Source organism: Notamacropus eugenii, chromosome 6 (genome assembly GCF_028372415.1).
Source record: "Notamacropus eugenii isolate mMacEug1 chromosome 6, mMacEug1.pri_v2, whole genome shotgun sequence".
Lineage (NCBI taxonomy): Eukaryota > Metazoa > Chordata > Mammalia > Diprotodontia > Macropodidae > Notamacropus > Notamacropus eugenii.
Genome location: NC_092877.1, coordinates 234,332,873 through 234,352,660, shown reverse-complemented (window position 1 = coordinate 234,352,660; position 19,788 = coordinate 234,332,873). Strand labels below are relative to the sequence as shown.

At 35.8% G+C, this 19,788-nt stretch overlaps 1 protein-coding gene across 1 annotated transcript in view; it reads left to right on the top strand.

The window, feature by feature from the left end:
* The window catches only part of GPC6 (glypican 6), a 1,287,247-nt gene that overhangs the window by 395,824 nt on the left and 871,635 nt on the right, over nucleotides 1-19,788 (top strand). The window lies entirely within an intron of this gene.

The following is a 19,788-nucleotide window of genomic DNA, read 5'->3' as shown; positions in this document are numbered from 1 at the left end:
TTCATTTTGTTGCTTTTTTCTTGGAAGAGAAAAAATGCTCGTGAAATACCAACTGGCCACATTCAAAGGACTGTTATATGAGAATTTTCTTATCTTACAATTTGTGGAATCTCATATCATTTCTTTACATAGTGTAGAATAAAGTAGAATTAACAATTTTGAATCCTATTTTATTTCTAAACTTGTTTTTTAATATTAATATTTTTGTGTGTTTTCTTATTCTGAATTTGACAAACACCAACTAAAACATTTCTCTAATGATAGACCTAACATTTATGTAGCACTTGGAAGATTTGCAAAGCTCTTCACAAATATTATCTCATTTTATTTTTATAACAACCCTCAGAGATAAGGACTATTATTCTTCCCATTGGATAGATGAGGAAACTGAGTCAGGCAATATATACAAAGACCAGGAAAAAATAAAGAGGATTGCATTTGAGTTTCAAAACTTTGGCCTTACTCACAACATGAACCAGATTTTTAAGATTCAGAATTCAGTTTTTCCAAAGGTAGAAGCAACATATGAAATTTCTAGTCTTCATTCTCCTGCATATTGTGTTTTTACCTCAAGAAGCTGTTGAATTGTTTGTTTGTTTGGTTGTTGTTATTTTGGTTTGAGATCCTTTAGTTCTCCAGTACTGCCTCTAACAGAATTCTAGCATCCACAAGATCTTGCAACCAAAGGGTAAACTCTGATAGAAAGAGTGGCTTAAGGTCCTGCCCACATAGACCACACTTAGTCCTTTTTTCTTACAGCCCATTGACATCTTCCCTAAGATATAGTAGGCCAAGAGGAGTAATGCCTGAACTGCTGATATAACTGTAAGACCTAAGTACAAAAGCCAGCTGAAGAGTCAACAGCTTCCTCAAGCTACCAACTAATGGGCCAGCTTGACCAACACAGAGGTGGAAATGCTCCTTTTTTTCAAGTAAATGTTACATCCTTGTTGAATATCACTTTCTGCAATAGTTAAGTGAGCCTCCTTTTATTAATTGTTATATGGCCTAAAAGTATTTCATTTCATTTCCATCCTGATTATGAAGCACCAGATGGACTTGAATTAGATGTGGCCTAAACAGGTGGTCAGGCATTGTTTGGTCCTGACATTGCCTTACTGGGTTCCTCCCACTGGCTTTAATCTCCTCTTGTGTGTCTATGCTCAGAATGCTGGCAGGACAGATTTCAGGCCCCATAAAGTACCCAGGGCTATGGACTTCTTGATGCCTCTGGGACATCTAGTCAGAATACTAGTTATTATTAGTAATATTTGGTCAACTACTGGTCAGAGCTCTAAGTGTGATAAGCCATGTTGTTGCCCCAAGAGCATTGCAGGCTTCCTCTCTTACCCTGGACCCTCTGCCCACTGTTGAAGGTAAAGCTACAGTTTTCAGGTGCCACCAGAGTGTCTCTGGTCAGAGTGCTAACAGGCTTCTGGATTTACCTGTACTTATTCAGACTTGCCAGATAAAGGAGTATCTCAAGTTTCTGGGTTTTTTTTTTCAGTCCTGCTCTGCATGAAAGGTTGCTGATCCTTTCCTTAGTGTTTCTTAATCATTATTCACTCTGGTGCCATTTTTTGATCTTTGCTGAAGTAAATGTGACAGAGCCAGAGTCTTTTATTACTTTTTTTAACAGCCATCTTGACCAGAAGTCTCCAAGTGCTTATTGATAGACTGATGTACTAATAATTACCATTTCTAGAATTCACAATGCCATATGTTCCCAACATCTTGGGAGGTAATTAATGAAGGCATTAGTCTCTCTATTTTCTAAAGGAAGAATCCAAGCCTCTGAGAAGGGATGTCCCTAATCCACAGATATATCAATAATACGTGTTAGAAGTGGGACTAGAACCCAGATCACATGATTAAATTCTCTGCGCTTTCCCACTGTACCAGGAAACCTCTTCATGGATGGTTTTGTCTTTCTTGTTCAAAGATACACTGAAGAAAATCTTTTAAGACCTCCAGAAATAGTTTTACCTGAAAAACATTTAGAAGAGAGCTATTGCTACCATACCCATTCTCAACTCTCCATTCCAGGGTCCTAACTCTCATTTCTTTTTTTAAATTACTTGTAAAAAAAATTAATTCATTTTAAAATATTGAGTTCCAAATTCTCTCCTTCTCAGCCTTCCCTAATTCTTAGAGAAGGGAAGCAATATAATATTCATTATATATGTGAAGTCATGAAAGACATATTTCCATATTAGTCATGTTGTAAAACACACACACACACACAAACACACACACACACACACACACACATGAAAATAAGAAAAAAAAGTATTAAACCTTCCCTCAGAGTTGATCAGTTCTCTTCCTGGGAGAAGGTTGCATTTTTCATTATGGGCCCTTTTGGAATTGTCTTGGACCATTATCTTGATTGTCTAACTAAATCATTCACAGTTGATGATCTTCGCAATACTTCTTTTACTTCGTACAATGTTCTCCTGCTTCTGCTTACTTCACTTTGCATCAGTACATATAAATCTCAGGTTTTTCTGAAAGCATCCTGCTCATCCTTTCTTATAACACAATAATATTTCATCACAATCATATACCACAACTTGTTCAGCCATTCCCCAATGGAAGGGTATTCCCTCAATTTCTAATTCTTTGCCACCACAAAAAGAACTGCTATAAATATTTTTGTACAAATAGATCTTTTTCCTTTTTTTAAATCTCTTTGGAATACAAATCTACTATTGATATTGCTGGGTCAAAGGGTATGCACAGTTTTATAGCCCACTGGCCATGATCCTAATCAATTCTCACCCCTTAACAGTGAACTCTAATCCTGATACCTGGGCTAGGTGCTCTAGTGTAAAACAGATTTCCAGAAATACTTCTATACTCATATAAGCACAATGAAAATGGAAATTGTTCTAGTCATTCTGGTCTAATTGTTGCGCAATCGATGATGTCATCAGACAATCCATCTGATTGGCTACTGCCGCCGAAACCTGTTTATTTGGAAAACTGCTTATTCTCAACCAAGGTTTGGGAACTAAGCCATAATCTATAGTCCAAGTGAATTCCTCAAGTGTCCTATAAATGATCATTATATATAAAGCACCCAGCAGGTCCCAGGCCTGCCCTCAAGTAACATTTTACTGAATGGAAGAGAAGGAGGGATGGAAGTATCCTAATGAAAAAAAAAGTTGTCTACTTTGATTTGTAATTTGATTTGTGAATTCTAAAGAACCTTTGTTAAAGCCATCATGGAAATTAAGTAGTAACTGTTAAAGAGTCTGCTCTAAAGGGAAAATATCAGTCAATCTAGAAATGTTTCCACCCTTACCACCAAAAAATCAAAAGATTCAGTTTAGTTTCATTTCTGGTTCATGAGTCTTACAGAAAGTACCACTTTGGGATTTTGCTGAAGAAAATACTCCCCTGATTATCCCATATTTAAAAGAGAAGAGGTAATCCTTATAGGAAAATTCATTTTATTCATAAAAGAGCAATAGATGCCGAAGGCAGAATTATTGCATCCTGGGCTGGGTGGCAATATCTGGGAGGGTTGGTTAATCTTGAGAATGGATGCTCTCTTTCATACTTTGTTGGTCGTGCTTCTCATCTTTGTCATCGATCTTTTTTTTTTTGCTCTTGAAGAATGCACTCAGGTCGGAGTTCTGTTTGCTTTTAATGCGATTGCTTCATAATTTGCCACCCACTATTTCATAACATATTATCCATCATAATACCAGTGGCATGAATAAGGTCACACATTATCAGCACATCCCCCTTACTCACTTCAGCTTGCTATGCTGATCACCATCTCAGGGCACTTAGAGCTGGAAAAGGCCAAAGCAACTTCAACTCTCTATCCATCGATGAGAAAACTGAGGCCCAGAGACAAAAGTGATTTAGCACCAAAGCTGGCATTCGAAACGGGGCTCTCAGATTCCAAATTCGGTGTTCTTTCTATTAAACCACCCACAAAACTGTTTTGTGAATTCTTTTTTCATTTTCCTGGAAAACAAATAGTGAGATATATACTTTGATGCATATTTAAAGAAGGCAGAGAGTTTCTTTTCTCTCTGTGATATTTCTGTCATTAAATACTCCTGATAAAAATAGATAATATCTATGTAGCACTCACTGTGGGCCAAGTACTATGCTAAGCACTTTACAAATATCTCATTTGATTCACACAACAATCCTGGTAGGTAGGTGCTGTCATTATCCCCATTTAACAGGTGAGGCAATTGGACCAAACTGGTTAAGTGACTTGCCTAGGGTCACACATCTAGTAAGCGTTTGAGGTAGATTTGAACTCAGGTCTTTCTGACTCTAGGCCCTGCACGCTATGCTCTCTAGCTTCCCCTAATGGCTGTTGGCATGGGTGGCCTTGTCTTTTCTACTTTAGTTTGATTGTTACAATTCCTTTTAATCAAAACAAACTAGGTTTACATCCAAGATCATCTTAACATAAAATATTCTCTTGATACCGAATTATGTCTTCAATATCTAGAATAGTGTTCTTTTGCAAATATTTATGAGCAAAGGATGGTAACTGTACTCACCAAGGGTGTGCTGGTAAATATTTAACTATTGGATTTCTAGGGAGAGGAAGGGAAGGATGATTGACACACTTTTAAGTTTAATCTGCATTATTAACATTTTATCCATCACTTTCTTGAATCTGGCCAGTTAACAAAACAATACGTTAAACCCTTGCTTTTAGTGCCTGCAGATTTCCAAAATACAAAAGCTGTCATTGAAAATTTAATGATCAACTCTCAGGAGCCATACAGCACAGCTCCAGTATAGGCAGCCCCCAATATTCAAGGTTTGACATATCACAGAATCAAGGGTTTCTCAGCATTCATCATATCCACTACATACCAGAACAAGTCCCTTCTACAGTATGTATGACAATTTGTTTCCACACTGTGCTCAGAGATCTCCAAAGATCCTCACATTGTTAAGACGCTTTCCCTGAAAACAAGTCTGAATTTGCATCTTTTCCAGTCCCACCCCACTGCCCTTGGTTCTGCCCTTTGGGACCAACTGGACAAACAATGAAAATCCAACTTTTATAATATGTTTATTACATTGTATTATGTTATAATGTTATTATATTAGTTGGGAACTAACAAAGGAATTCATAGTGCAACAGCTTGTCAGTTCCTTTTGCTTAATCTTCAATTAACACTGAATTGAAAGGAAATACATCTTAAAGAGCATGCACACATTAATACAGCTTTATATATGTGCCCAAACATACTTATCTGTATTATGTATTTATGTACTATTTAAATGAGTGAAAATGAAAGAAAAAAGCATGGGTTAGCATATACTAATCCACTGTGCTTCATGGATAGAAGCAAAAGTTAGACCAGTCCAAGATCTCAAATTACTGACATTTTAGTAGGAGGTGATAACCATAGGTTTTTCACCTCCAATTCAGATGGAAAGACCCTTAGTAGCAAAGCAGATGGCAATATTGCCCTGATAAAGTTCTCCACGACTTATGTCATGCCAGTTCTTTGTAATTTCACAATATATTTATTTACCTTTGATCGTTTTGTTTATTCTTTGTGTTTGCAGTGCTTATTGTTTTTCTGCCTCTACTTAATTCTGGCTGCATCAGTTACTGCAATTCTTTCCATGCTTCTCTGTATTCATCACTTGGGCATTTTTCAGAGTACTATGGTATTCTGTTGTCCTCATGCACCATAATTTGTTTAGCCATTCCCTCAACCTGTGGCCTTTCACTTTATTTCCAGTTATTTTTGCCATTACGAAAATGGCTGCTGTGAATGCTTTGGTTCAGATTTGGGGCTTTCTTTTTGATGAATGACTTCCTTGAGTTGTGAGTTTAGTACTGACAAGTCTGAGTTAAAGGATATGGAAATTTTAGGGACGTTATTGGCATAATTTGAAATTGCTTTCCATAATGGTTGTACTTATTCAAAACTCTATCAACAATGCACTGTTGTGCTTATTTTCCTACAGTCTCCAACATTGACTATTTCCATATTTTCTCATCTTTATCAATTTGCAGGGGATGAATGAAATCCTCTGTTTTGTTTTGTGGAAGATATAAGGTATATCTTCTCCCAATTCAGTGCTAGTTAAAGAGAAAACAAAAGAATAACAGAGAAATGTCTCATTTTTCTTATTTGTAATTTGCAGCATTCTTTCACATAGTTGCTAATACTTTGCAATTCATTTACATTCGAACTCTCAAGTTTCACATTTTTTAAACTGGCATGAATATTTACTAAAATGGCTACATAAAAACATTCCACTTTTCTTCCTGCTTTTCTAATTCATGCATTAGGCATAATTTGTATGCCCATGAATTCATTAATTTAATTAAATTTTTTTCTTTTGCATTTCAGTGTGCCATTAATCTATTAGCATCTAATAAACTCCTTGCCTGGGGGAGATAATCCTATAGTAAATGGTCACCGCCTACCTAGGGAAAAGTGCAGTAATTAGGCTAGATGGGACATTAAATGATCTCTGTAATTTTCTGTATTTTAAGCAGAAATTTTCTGTAATATCAGAAATCTCCAGCAAAACCATTGATATATAATCAAAGCTCTTCCCATGAACACATTTTTGATGGAGTAATTAGTACTTTGTCATTTTTGTCCCAAGATTATAAAAAAAAAATCATCTTTTTCAAAAATACTTTTGTTTTGTTTGTACTAAAAATTCATTTGGTGGGAAACTCCTCATGTGGAAAATTTTTTTCGCTGATATAGATGAGTACCATCTTGCCCAGAACTTAAATTCTTAGATGCTTGGGAACTGAGGGCTTTAATAACTTTCCCATGGTCACAGGATCTGCCTTTATCAGAGCTGGGACTTATATCCAGGTCTGCCTGACTCCAAAGCTATCCCTTTATCCACTTCACTGCTCATGTATCTCACTTTGTTTGTTAATAATATACAGTTTAACATGGATGTTGCCAATAGGAGATGGCCCAAAAATTCTAGTGCTGCGGTGACTGTTGGAACACCCTATAACTCAGACCATCAAGAGGGAATAGTATGGGTGGGCTGGGGTGGGCAGAACTGTGTGCTAAGCAATCTATCAGTGCCTTTTTGAAATAACAAGAGTTCCATTAAAATAATTCTTTTTTATCCAAAAAGAGAAACTCCTAGGAATATTGTGGCCAAATTCCAGAATTCCCAGGTCAAGGAGAAAATATTGCAAGCAGCTAGAAAGAAACAATTCAAGTATTGTGGAAATACAATCAGGATAACACAAGATCTAGCAGCTTCTACATTAAGGGATCAAAGGGCATGGAATAGGATATTCCAGAAGTCAAAGGAACTAGGACTAAAACCAAGAATCACCTACCCAGCAAAACTGAGTATAATACTTCAGGGGAAAAAATGGTCTTTCAATGAAATAGAGGACTTTCAAGCTTTCTTGATGAAAAGACCAGAGCTAAAAAGAAAATTTGACTTTCAAACACAAGAATGAAGAGAAGTATGAAGAGGTAAACAGCAAAGAGAAGTCATAAGGGACTTATAAAAGTTGAACTGTTTACATCCCTACATGGAAAGACAATATTAGTAACTCTTGAAACTATTCAGTATCAGGGTAGTGGGTGGGATTACACACACACACATGCACACGCACAGACTCATAGAGACAGAGTGCACAGAGTGAATTGAATAGGATGGGATCATATCTTTAAAAAAAATGAAATCAAGCAGTGAGGGAGAAATATATGGGAGGAGAAAGAGAGAAATGGAATGGGGCAAATTATCTCTCATAAAAGAGGCAAGCAAAAGATTTTTTTTAGTTTGGGGAAAAAGAGGGTAGGTGAGAGAAAAACATGAAGTTTACTCTCATCACATTCCACTAAAGAAAGGAATGAAAAACACACTCATTTTGATATGAAAACCTATCTTACAATACAAGAAGGTGGGGGACAAGGGGATAAACAGGGTGGGGGGGACAATGGAAGGGAGGGCATGGGGAGGAGGGTACAATTTGAGGTCGACACTCATGGGGAGGGACAGGATCAAAAGAGAGAATAGAAGTAATTGGAGGTAGGATAGGATGGAGGGAAATATAGTTAGTCTTACAGAACAAGACTATTATGGAAGTCATTTGCAAAACTACACAGATTTGGCCTATGTTGAATTGCTTGCCTTCCAAAGGGAGGGGGTGGGGAGGGAGGGAGGAAAAGAAGTTGGAACTCAAAGTTTTAGGAACAACTGTCGAGTACTGTTCTTGCTGCTAGGAAATAAGGAATACAGGCAAAGGGGTATAGAAAGTTATTTGGCCCAACAGGACAGAGGAGAGGATGGAGACAAGGGCAGAGAGTAATGATGGAGGAGAGAGTGGAGTGGTGATGGGGACAATTGGAATGCTCGGTGTTTTGGGGTGGGGGGAGGGGACAAGGGGGGAGAAAATTTGGAGCCCAAAAATTCTGTGAAAATGAATGTTAAAAGTGAAATAAATAAATTAATTAAAATTTTAAAAAAATTATTCTTTTTTTACAGTTTCCCAGAGAATGAAAGAAATACAAACTATAATTCTCATAGCCAGCTTGGGAACAAGTTTATAAGATAATATAGGAATTGAATACCATTGACTTTGTTTCCACCTTTTAGTATGCATAATTATTAGCTTTACTAAAATACTTTGGATTATTTTTAGGTACATCTCTTAGTCAAAAGGAAATAATGCGTTATTATTGTCTTTATATAGACATACACCCTTTCCTTTTTGAGGCCATCTGAATGCTTTTTTTCAACTTTGTCTCAATATAGCTCTTAAAGTTTATGAGATATCACCTAAAACAAAATTATTTTATATGTAAGCATAATATAGCATTATAGAACATTAAAATCACAATCTGTGGTAAATAATTTTGAGATTTAACAATTATCAGGTTAATTTAATCAATTTAGACAGTAAAATGTAAACGGGCCAAAGCAAAATGCATTTAGGGCTCTTGGTTATCCCGTTTGGCTTTCTAGATTAACCAGTCAAGTGATTCCTTGCCAAATTTCTACTTAATTTGTGCTGTGTTTGAAAAGTATGTGAGACTTTAAATATGAGTAAGAAGAAATATTCTGTAAAGTTTGTATGATACCCACTGGTTGCAGGTTTATTGGCATCTTGCAAAGTAAGAGATTTTTCTTTGAAATATAATATGTCTTTGATAAGTCAAAATGACTACCATCCTTACTACAATAATCTCCATGCTGCCTTAACATTTAGAAATTATGTCTTTAAAATAATATTTTAAAAGATCCCAGAAATAATCAAAATTCATATTGTAGATGATTTAGAATGATAATGATAATACTATGAGGGAAATGACTGTTATTTATCAACAAACAAAGATCTTATTCTGATCTCTTAAACAATAATTCTGAGTTTTTAATAATAATAATAACATATAATGTTTTAAGGTTTACTAACTGCCTTTTTCACAGCAACACCAAAACTTAGGTAGTACAAATATTATTGTCTCCTACGTAGATTATCATCTGCATGGAAAACAAACTGAGACTCAGATATATTGTGTTTTGAGCAAGGTCACTCAGGCATAGTTTCAATGCCAGGATTCAAATCGAAGTTCTCTGATCTCAAATCTGTCTACCTTCAAAACTGATACCACTTTTTGGCGAATGCTATCAATCAGCGAAATTACTTTGTAAAGAAGTTATAATTCATCCATTTTCTATTACAATATTTCTAAGCAAACTGGTTTGACAAGTTCCACTGGCCATTAGCCAAATGATGAACCACCTGATACAGTGGAAAGACTCTGGAATCCGAGGATCTAACTTCAAATTCCACAATATCCCCTTACGCCTGTTCCCATGTTTATGCTACCTGCATGACCTTAGGTAAGTAACGTAACTTCCCTGGGCTTCATTTTCTTAATCTGTAAAAGCCTACCACTTTTCATTTTTTTAGTGTTTCACTTGGTTTTATGTTAGGCACTGGATATTTAAAAATAACATTTAAACAATCCTAGCCCACAAAGAACTTGCATTCTATAGGGATTTCATAATTTTGGGGTTTTTTATAGTAAACATTTGTTGAGTATAATTGTTGAAAAAAAGAACTAACTTTACAGTTGAGCTGATCCATTCTTAGGAATTTCAAGAAACATGTTATCTACAGCGTCTTCCATAGAAACAATGTCAAATATCTCTACAAAAATAGCTTGTTAAAGAGATTTTACTAAGAATTTCAATTCTTGATCATTTGATGCTGTTTCACCTGTGTGAAAACTGTATATGGGGGAAGAACCTAAATGGGAGAAGGAAACGGGAATGAGAGAAAGAAAAAACCTAATGCTATCACCCATTTTTAAGAAAATAAATCTTGTTCCCAGAATTGCTGCACTTGCATAGAAATGGACTGTTAAGATAAAATGATTAAATATCCAAACCCTCACTAGGAACAATAAATAAAAATATGGATAAGGAGTGGATCTGAAATTTTACTGACATAAGGGATTAATGGATGTAAGAAACTCTAATGAGGCTAGTTAGCATTTACTCTTCAGGTCATAGTCTTACAGGACTGCTTAGAGCACTGATAGGTTATGCCCTGCTCAGGATCACAAGGCCAGGACATGTCAGAAGTGAGACTTGAATCCAGGACTTCTTGACTTTGAATCATCATCATAACCATCCTCGTCATTGTTAGTAATAATGGTGAGGAGGGCGAAGATGATGGTGATGATGATGACAACGATAACTTTTACTGGAACTCATGATGAGTAGTGCTATCCTCTTGTAAAGAAAGAACCAATGGAGTATGAATGCAGATTAAAGCCTATTACTTTTCATTTTCTTTATTTTTTTCTTGTTACTTTTGTCTGTATTTTCTTTTACAACATGATGGATGTGGAAATATGTTTTGCGTGATTTCACATGTATAATCTATGTCAAAGTACTTGCTATCCAGAGAAGGAGGAATAAGAGGGGGAGAGGGAGAAAATTTGGAACTCAAAATTTTTAAAAAAAATTAATGCTAAAACTTCTTTTAAATGTAATTAGAGAAATAAAATATTATTCAAAAAATTTAATAGAGATCAATAAGTGAAGTATAAAATATAAAACCTAAAATAGGGCATGATTGTTGTTGCAATATAAGAGCTTTTAAAATGAAAATGAAAGAATATAAAAAAACAATAATATAAAGTGTCAGAAATCATGAAATGGGCCAGAATAACCACAGAAAGGACATGGAACTTGGAATCAGACAACTTGTGATTGAACCTATGTCTTCATTTTACAAGCTCTGTGACTTTGGGCAAATCACTTCATCTACGTGAGCTCCAGTCTTCTCATCTGCAAAATGTGGGCAGCAATTCCTCTTACTCTCTACTTTTATTATAAAGATCGTTAGAAGAGAAATACTTGCTATACTGGGAAGCCCATATTTCCCATCATCGACCAGCATGTTTACCATCATAGATCACATTTCAGATACTAGAGATATATTGTCAATCAATCAATAAACGTTTATTAAATGTCTTTTATGGGCTAAGCTCTATGCCAAGGACTAGAGAATAAAAAAGGGATAGAAGACAGTCCCTGGCCTCATTGAGCTTGGGGGAGACAACATGGAAATAAACATATATATACAGAATACGTTGGAGATAATTAATGGAGAGAAGGCACTGGAATTAAGAGGGTTTGGAGAATGCTTTTTGTAGAAGGTGGGGTTTTAGTCTATACTTTAAAGGAACCTAAGGAGGTCATTAGTTGGAGTGGAGGAGGGATGAGGTTGTAGGCACAAGGCACAGCCAGAGAAAATGCCAAGAGCCAAGAGGCAGAGTGTACTGTTTATGGAACAGCCAGCACGTTATTATTACTGGCTTGAAGAGACTGTATTGTGGAGTAAAGAGTAAGAAGACTTGAAAGAAGGGGGCTAGATTATGAAGGGTTTTGAATGGAAAATCTTCAATTGAAAGGCACCTTAAATATCATGTCATCTTATCTACACAGGCGCTCCCTTTTTAACATCCCCAAATCTAGGTGTGCAAGGATGAAGTCTAGGTGTGCCTACACACCCAGTGGAAAGCATTCCTCTGACCTTTCACCTTCTGGACTCTGTTCATACCTGTATCCCCAACAAGGATTCCTCAAACTTGTGTTTGAGGATCCCTATTTTTCCTTTCGATCAGTTCTAATCATTTCTTTTTCTCCATATGTGGAATAGATATCCGCCTCTCCATAACTTTACACATTGGCCCTTCTGTAGCTAAGAGCAAACTAATTCATCCTTAAGATGACAACCCTTCAGATACTTGACTAGAAGTATCACAATTTCCCCTAAACCTTCTCTTTAGCAAACTGTTTTCTCTTTTGGATTCCATAAAGTCTATAAAGTACTGCAAATATTATCTCCTTTTGATGACGAATCTGTGTCTCAGTTTAAGTAATTCATCCAAAGTCATGGAGCTAATAAGTGACAGATGCAAACTGAATTCTTTCAGTTCCTCATCAATTGTTGTCTCCTGAACAGTTTGGGTCTGAGCTTGGTGAAGGGTGCAGTCTTTTATTTTCCATGCATCTAACACCAAATCAGTCAACAATGCTTATTCAGCACGTTATTTACTAGAAAGATCTTCGGGTTTGGAATCAGAAGACTTAGGCATCCAAAGGTTGAAACTTGCTATCTGTATTACATTGGACAAGAAACTTAACCTCCTCTGGGCTGAGATTTTTATTCTTCAAAACAAAGAGATTGGTCTAGATGACTGTTAACTCTTCAGCTGTGTCCACTTGTATTTATACCCCATCTAGTACTACTGTGCTCTGTGGGTGAAGGGAGAAAGAGAAGGAATTGATGTAGAAGAGAAAGTTGGCAGAAATATGGGGGGGGGGATACATCTAGCAATAGGAGGAGGAAAAATTGTCTTCCTCAACATTCTCTACACCAGGAATCTTACCCCAGTTGAATTGGATGTAGGTGACTTGTCAAATCACATTGTATGTGTTGGTTTCCTGCCGTGTTGCCTTAGGACATAAATAAAGGAATTATATCTTCTGTGTTCCCCATAGAGCCTTGCACTTTGGGGTGTTCAGCAAATATGCATAATAAGCTCTATTAACATTCATTTCTCACAAATAACATTTCCAGGCTCATTACAGTTCATGCTGTCTATTCTTGCTTCCAACTAGTTCTGCCAATGTCTGTATTTTATAGGATGATTCATACATGGCCTTAAAACTTGTGTTTAGATTAAATATTCATATATTGCATTCCAGATATTTTAGCCATGTCCAGGAGATAGAGGGGTTCTTATCAGGAGATAAGTTGATTCCCACATAAAGAGAGGTGACATCATCTTTACAAATTTTCCAAACTGCCGACTTACATTAGCAGGCCGTTCTGAAAGACATGGGAGCTCTTTAAACCATGAATTTTTATACTATTACTTGCCACTGCCAACCTCTCCAGCTTATTGAAATTGTTCAGATCAGTTCATAAGATTTGCTTTACTAAAATGGATTGGATTCGTGTTCATCTCACTCACAGATACGTTTTTCTCCTTAGCAGGAGAGAAACCAACCATTTGAATTCTCACCATTGAGCTTATGTTAACTGATTAACACATTGTTCCCTTTGCAACATATGGCTAGCTTGCCATTTGCTGAAGAGAATTCAATGATCTTGTTTGGCATTAATTCAAGTAAAGTTCCACATGAAGTGGTCATGGCTGACATAATTCACAATTGTAATAATATCTTTCTTTAAATCATATCAGTTCATTTCCTTTTTGGTATTTTGTTTCCCATAGAGTTCCATTCCCATAGCTAGAAAACATCTCCAAACCCATCTGTGATGGTCTAAGGCATGAGAGGGCTTTTTAAGAAAGTGTGTAGACTGTTTTTGTTTATTTCAAAAGATGTTTTCAATTACCATTAAGTCTATTGTTGGTCTAATGTTAGCAGCTCAAATATTTGAAGTTGTACTCTGGAAACCAGACACCAAGCCATAAATGAAGAAATTGGCAGAGGCTTCAGGGGACTGTGGTTTTCCAGAATGACTGCTGATTACTCAAAGCACTGAAATATTTGCAGAAGACTGTTTGTTTGATGGGTGCAGGTTTGATTCAAAGTGTGAGTGGGTTGGTGGCCGTTCTTGGAATTCTCCCACATCTCAAACTCCTATTTCATACCATTGATCTCTCATCCTCCAGATATGTAAGTTACGAAAACATCCTGATCACCAGAGCCAAGAAAAGGTGATAGGCAAGCTAGTCAGGCACAACAGCCTTTGTAGATGCAGCACATGACACTTTTTATGCTGAACTTTATAAGGTGTAAAAATCAGAAACTCCATGTTCCTCATAGCAAATGGGGTTTCTTTTTTGATCAGTTAATTGTCATTTTACAGTTAAGAGAATAACAGTCTCTGATAAGAATAATATAGGGATACACTTTTCAAAGGAAAGCTAATATGGAGTTTAAAAGTTGTCTGGTGGTAACAGATACTTGGACTTGTCTCTGCCTAACTGGCAATCTTCCTTTCTAATAATGTAAGTCCCATCAAGGTAAGAAGTGTTAAATATCCCCTATGTCCCTAATTTTGGACCAGGACATCCTTGGGGAATACAAAAGAAGTGAAAACATAGTCATTACTCTTGAGTAATTGACGGTCTTTTGAAAACAGTATTTTGCAAGGTGGTTAACACTATTTGGAGGCAGTATGGTACAGTGGACAGGACACTTGCTGTCAAGAAAATGGACTTTGATCCCCAGTCATTCCTGTTTGACCTTTGTCAAACCACTAAATCTTTTTTTTCTTCAGTTTCCTTATCGGTAAAATAAGGGGGTTGAGCTAGGTCACTCCTATGATATTTTCCAGGTTCAGATATGTGGTATTAGATTCTCAAGTGAATGGCGAGCTATAAGCTTTGGAACAGGAGTTATTAAACTGCTTTCTTCCAAGGACCTTCTAGCATTCTAGTGAAGCTTATGGACCCATTCTTGCAAGACTATGTCTAAATCCTTAAAATAAAATATACAGAATTGTGAAGGAAATTAGTTACATTGAATTAATTGTCAAAACATTTTCCCTATCCAAGTCCTTGGGCCAGTTTAAGAACCCCTGCTTTAGAACAGCAAAAGGGCAAAAGCTCAATTGATTTTGTCTTTCAGTATGAATATGGTGTGACAAAAGCAAGGCCTTGTGATCTAAGTCTAAGGGGTAAGCTTTTGGTACCTCTGACAGAGTCTGAAGCACTCTGGCATCTTTATAGAATTCAGAAAGAATCAAACCTCTGCTTAATTTGCGTGTGCACATAAATACACACAGGGCATCTTGTCACAGTGCCTCGGAAATGATGGGACTTGAAAATCTGTTTTCAAATAAAAAAAATCTTTTTAACTGCTGAAAAAGTCATAGAGAAATGTAGAGTCCAATGCTCCTAAAAGTGACTGATATTGGAATGAGATTGTGTATTCAGATTTTCTTTCCAAGTCGTAACTAGCACATACAAAAAGAGATGAACTTTTTAGCTTGATCTTTGTATTTGGTGGTGACAGTGGTGAGGTGGTATGGTTTGTGGTGTTGTTTGCTGCTTTGGTCCATGCGTGTATGTGTGTATGTGTGTGTGTGTATGCATGCACACACACATATATATGTTTTAATGAAAAAAGAAAACATTCAAATATTTAGATCTTTTAATGGAATTCTTGTCCAAATGTACTGACCTTTAACATTCCTTTTTCTATTCCTCTTGTGAGTTAAGACATATGAATATCTCCCCAAAGTACAAACATGGGAAATTGCCCGGATAGTGAATTTTCTTCTTCACGTTTAGTGATAATCTGATAGCTACCAGTGAACAAGCTAATGGCTAAATCCAATAACTTGCAACACAGCAAATATGAAAAGGTCTCTTAAAATAAAGCATTTCACAGGAGGAGATGGATTGCTCAATTTTAAAGAACATCTGACACAAGGCAGGTTTGAGGACTCTACCGTGTTATTGAAGGGCATTTTCATTCGGAAAGAGAACTTTGTCTTTGTTGAATTTCAATCCAAATTGCCTTGGGCCTGGAACAGGCACAAATGAAACCTTAAGAATATATTATTATGAAAGGAAATAGAAGATTAAAAATACAAATTTAAAATACATTGCTTTGATTTTTTTCTACTTGGAAAAAATGGATATCTTTTGCAAAAACTGAACATAAAGCAGGTGCACCACGCTTACAAGAAAATTGTATATGGAAAGGCACATTTGCATAAGTAATAAATTTCAGTAAGTATTTTTGAATAGCCCCTGATATCCAAATGTGTGGAAAATTAAACCAGACCTTACTTTACAAAAAATACTAATCAAAATATTAACAATTGCCTTCTAACTTTTAACTATGACTTTTAAAAATAGTTAAGGGATGTGATATAAGATAAACTCCATTAATAGAAATATCTAAGAGCATAAGGCTCTAAAAGGGAAATATTTATATTGGAATAGACATAAATTCATAGACTAACATTAAGGAACCTGAAAATACTCAGAAAACACATCCTTGGCCTTGTGACTCTTAGGGAACATAGTCTCTGGGACATGGTTTTTTTTCCCCCATTTCTTCTGTTCTTTGTTATTGTGTCATAGACATAGACCTGAAAAGAACCTCAGCAGCCATGTACTCCAACTCTTATTTTACACGAGGGAACTGGGATCTCAAAAGTTAAGTAACCATGGTCACCCAGGTAGCCAGTATCAGCCTGTGATGTGAACATCTGACTTCTGAAAAGTCTTCCTTAGTATTATTAATAATAATTTATTATAATTATTTTTAAGTTATGATTTTAAAAATTATATTATATTCCTAAGTCTGACTTTTCAGGAATATATCTGTTGAGGGCAATGAAGTACATTTCTAATAGAAGCAAGTCAGCAATGAAAGTCTCAGGTTTCTAAATAATCCCAGTGCTCTTCAAAGATTTACTGTTTCTCTCATGAGTCAGATATATTTCCTATATAGTCTGGTAATTTAACTAGTAGTATAATGTAATTCTTTCCAAAAAAGATTTACTAGGAATCTATGTGTCTTAGGAGATGAGCATAGAATAATAAAATGACACTGTCTCTGCCTTCAAAGAACATAAAATCTAATAGGTAGTCAAAAGGTACAAGATAATTATAATACAAGGCAGAAGGTGGTTTCGGTTGTGCCAAGATCAGAGTGATGTTTTAAAAAGTTTAATGTGGCAGATGTATAATCAATCAATTAATCATTATATATACATATATATGTATATATGTATGTATGTATATATATATGCATATATATATAGCATCTGAAATGTGCTAGACACTCTACTTCACTCTGTTTATATGATATTATAAGAAATTAAGTGGTGGTAGATAGACCAGTAGGGAAGCTATTACTATAGGCCAGGTAGGAGGGAATGAGAGTTTGAACTAATTAGGTAGAGGGGAGTAAAATATTCTTTCCTGGGTATGGAGAAGATGGATGCATTTTTGTATTTTTATTTGCAACATAGAGTGGGGGAAAGATTAAATTGTAATATAGGAAATGTGAAAACATTCTGATACAATATTCTATTTAGCATGCTTTGCTTCCCTAACTTTCACACATATGCATTAAATTTGCTGTTGATAATTTGTGAATGCCAAAATAAATAATGATTGTCTATAAAATAACTGACTGTAGAACCATAGAACTTCAGAGTCACTCAGTCCTACTTGTCCTTGACATAAAAAGCTGTCTTACAACATATCAAACAAGTGATCATCTTACTACTTTTTAATGACCTCTAATAAAGGAAAATCCACTACCCGTTGCATCTCATTCCAATTTTGTATAGGTTTAATTATAAGGAAATGTTTCCTGAGTAGAGCTTACATAAATGAGAACAGCAATTCCCCTCACTGAGTCCAAGTCATCAAGACCAAAGGAAGGAGACCTTTCTGTACCAAAAGGAACTGGCACATGGAATTGCTCAACATTTCCATGAAGAATAGGAAACTAACAGTTGGGCTGGAAAAAAAGCAACCCAAGTCCCAATTTTTAAAAGCAGGAAACAAATGAAATCTAGAATCTAAAGGTCAGTGATCTTGACTGATTCCTGTAGCAGAACTTTTTAGTTCTCAAGTGAGTCTGAGATCTTTATCAATGTATATGTTACCTCCAACAATGGAAATTACAACCCACTCATGCCTTCCCAATCTATATGACTATGTTTACAATAAGAAATTTTCCCAATCTCCTGAGGGCTTTTCTGTTTTTCTTCTGAAATTTTAATAGTACTAGTGGAGCACATGGTCTGCTATTGGTTATCTCTCTCTGTGTTGATATGTGCCCATGGTTTTGTTTTGTTTCCATCAAGATTTCTTTTATGGCTTCTTTTACTCTTTTTTTTCCCTCATAATTCTTTATATGTTATGTGTTGTAGCTTATTTTCACCAATACCATGTACTTCTCCATTGCCATCTGAGTGATACTAATTTGTACTTCTTCAACATCTGTAGTTTTCTATGATTTATAGCCATGCAGCATTGGTTGCATATTGGTATTAAAAAGATCAACTTTAGTTTCTGGGTGAAATTTGGATTGATTAAAGTAGCTTTGCAATATCACAAAAATAATGGTGCCCACTCTCCTCTAGTTTAATTCCAGACCCAAATCATTGTCCATTCTCAGTCTTTTTTCCAAATATAAATATTGATAGACAAACTCTATAGATTGTAGGCATTCTATATTATCTAGGTTTTTTCTATATACTGGTTCACATGAAGTGACTTGAATGGTTATAGATCTTTCCAGTGAGGTTTGGCAATATTCTAGCAAAATTCCATCTTCAAATATAAGAATCTAGAGGACTTTATCATCCATAGGAAACTACTCTTCAACTTAGAATCTGGGGGAAATTTATTTTGTGACAGTGACAGACAACTTGGATGAGCAGGTCTCCAGATTTTGTGCTTTTTCTTTCAAGCCAAGTGTGTCATCAAAATTATCTCTATTTGTATCTTTCAAGGAATCTTAAATAATTTTGTCAAATGGGATGTCTTATTCATGACACAGTAGTCAATGACTATAAGCAGTCTACTGTTTGATAAACCCAGGGATCTCAGCTTCTGGGATAAGAACTCATTGTTTGACAAAAACTGCTAGGAAAACTGGAAAATAATGTGGCAGAAACTGGGCATAGACCAATGCCTGATGGATAGCAGAAGAAAGTCCAAATGGGTACATGATCTAGGTATAAAAACTGATACTATAAACAAATTAGGGGAGCTAGGGATAGTTTATTTGTCAGATTTATGGAGAATGGAGGAATTTATGACCAAACAAAAGATAGACAACATTATGAAATGCAAAATGAATAATTTATATTACATTAAATTGAAAAGTTTTGACACAAACAAAGCCAGTGCAACCAAGATTAGGAGGGAAGCAAGAAACTCGGAAAGAATTTTTACAACTTGTGTCTGTGATAAAGGCCTCATTTCTAAAATATATAGAGAACTGAGTCAAATTTACAAAAATACAAGTCATTCCCCAATTGATGAATGGTCAAAGGATATGAACAGGCAGTTTTAAAAAGAAAGAAAGTAAAGCTATCAAAACAGCTCTGAGGTACCACATCGCACTTATCAGACTGGCGAACATGACAAAACAGGAAAATGATAAATGTTGGTGAAGATGTGGGAGAGTTGGAACACTAAGTCATTTCTGGTGGAGTTGTGAGTTGATCCAACCATTCTGGAGAGCAGTTTGGAACTATGCCCAAAGGGCTACAAAAATGTGCAAACCCTTTGACCCAGCAATATTGCTTCT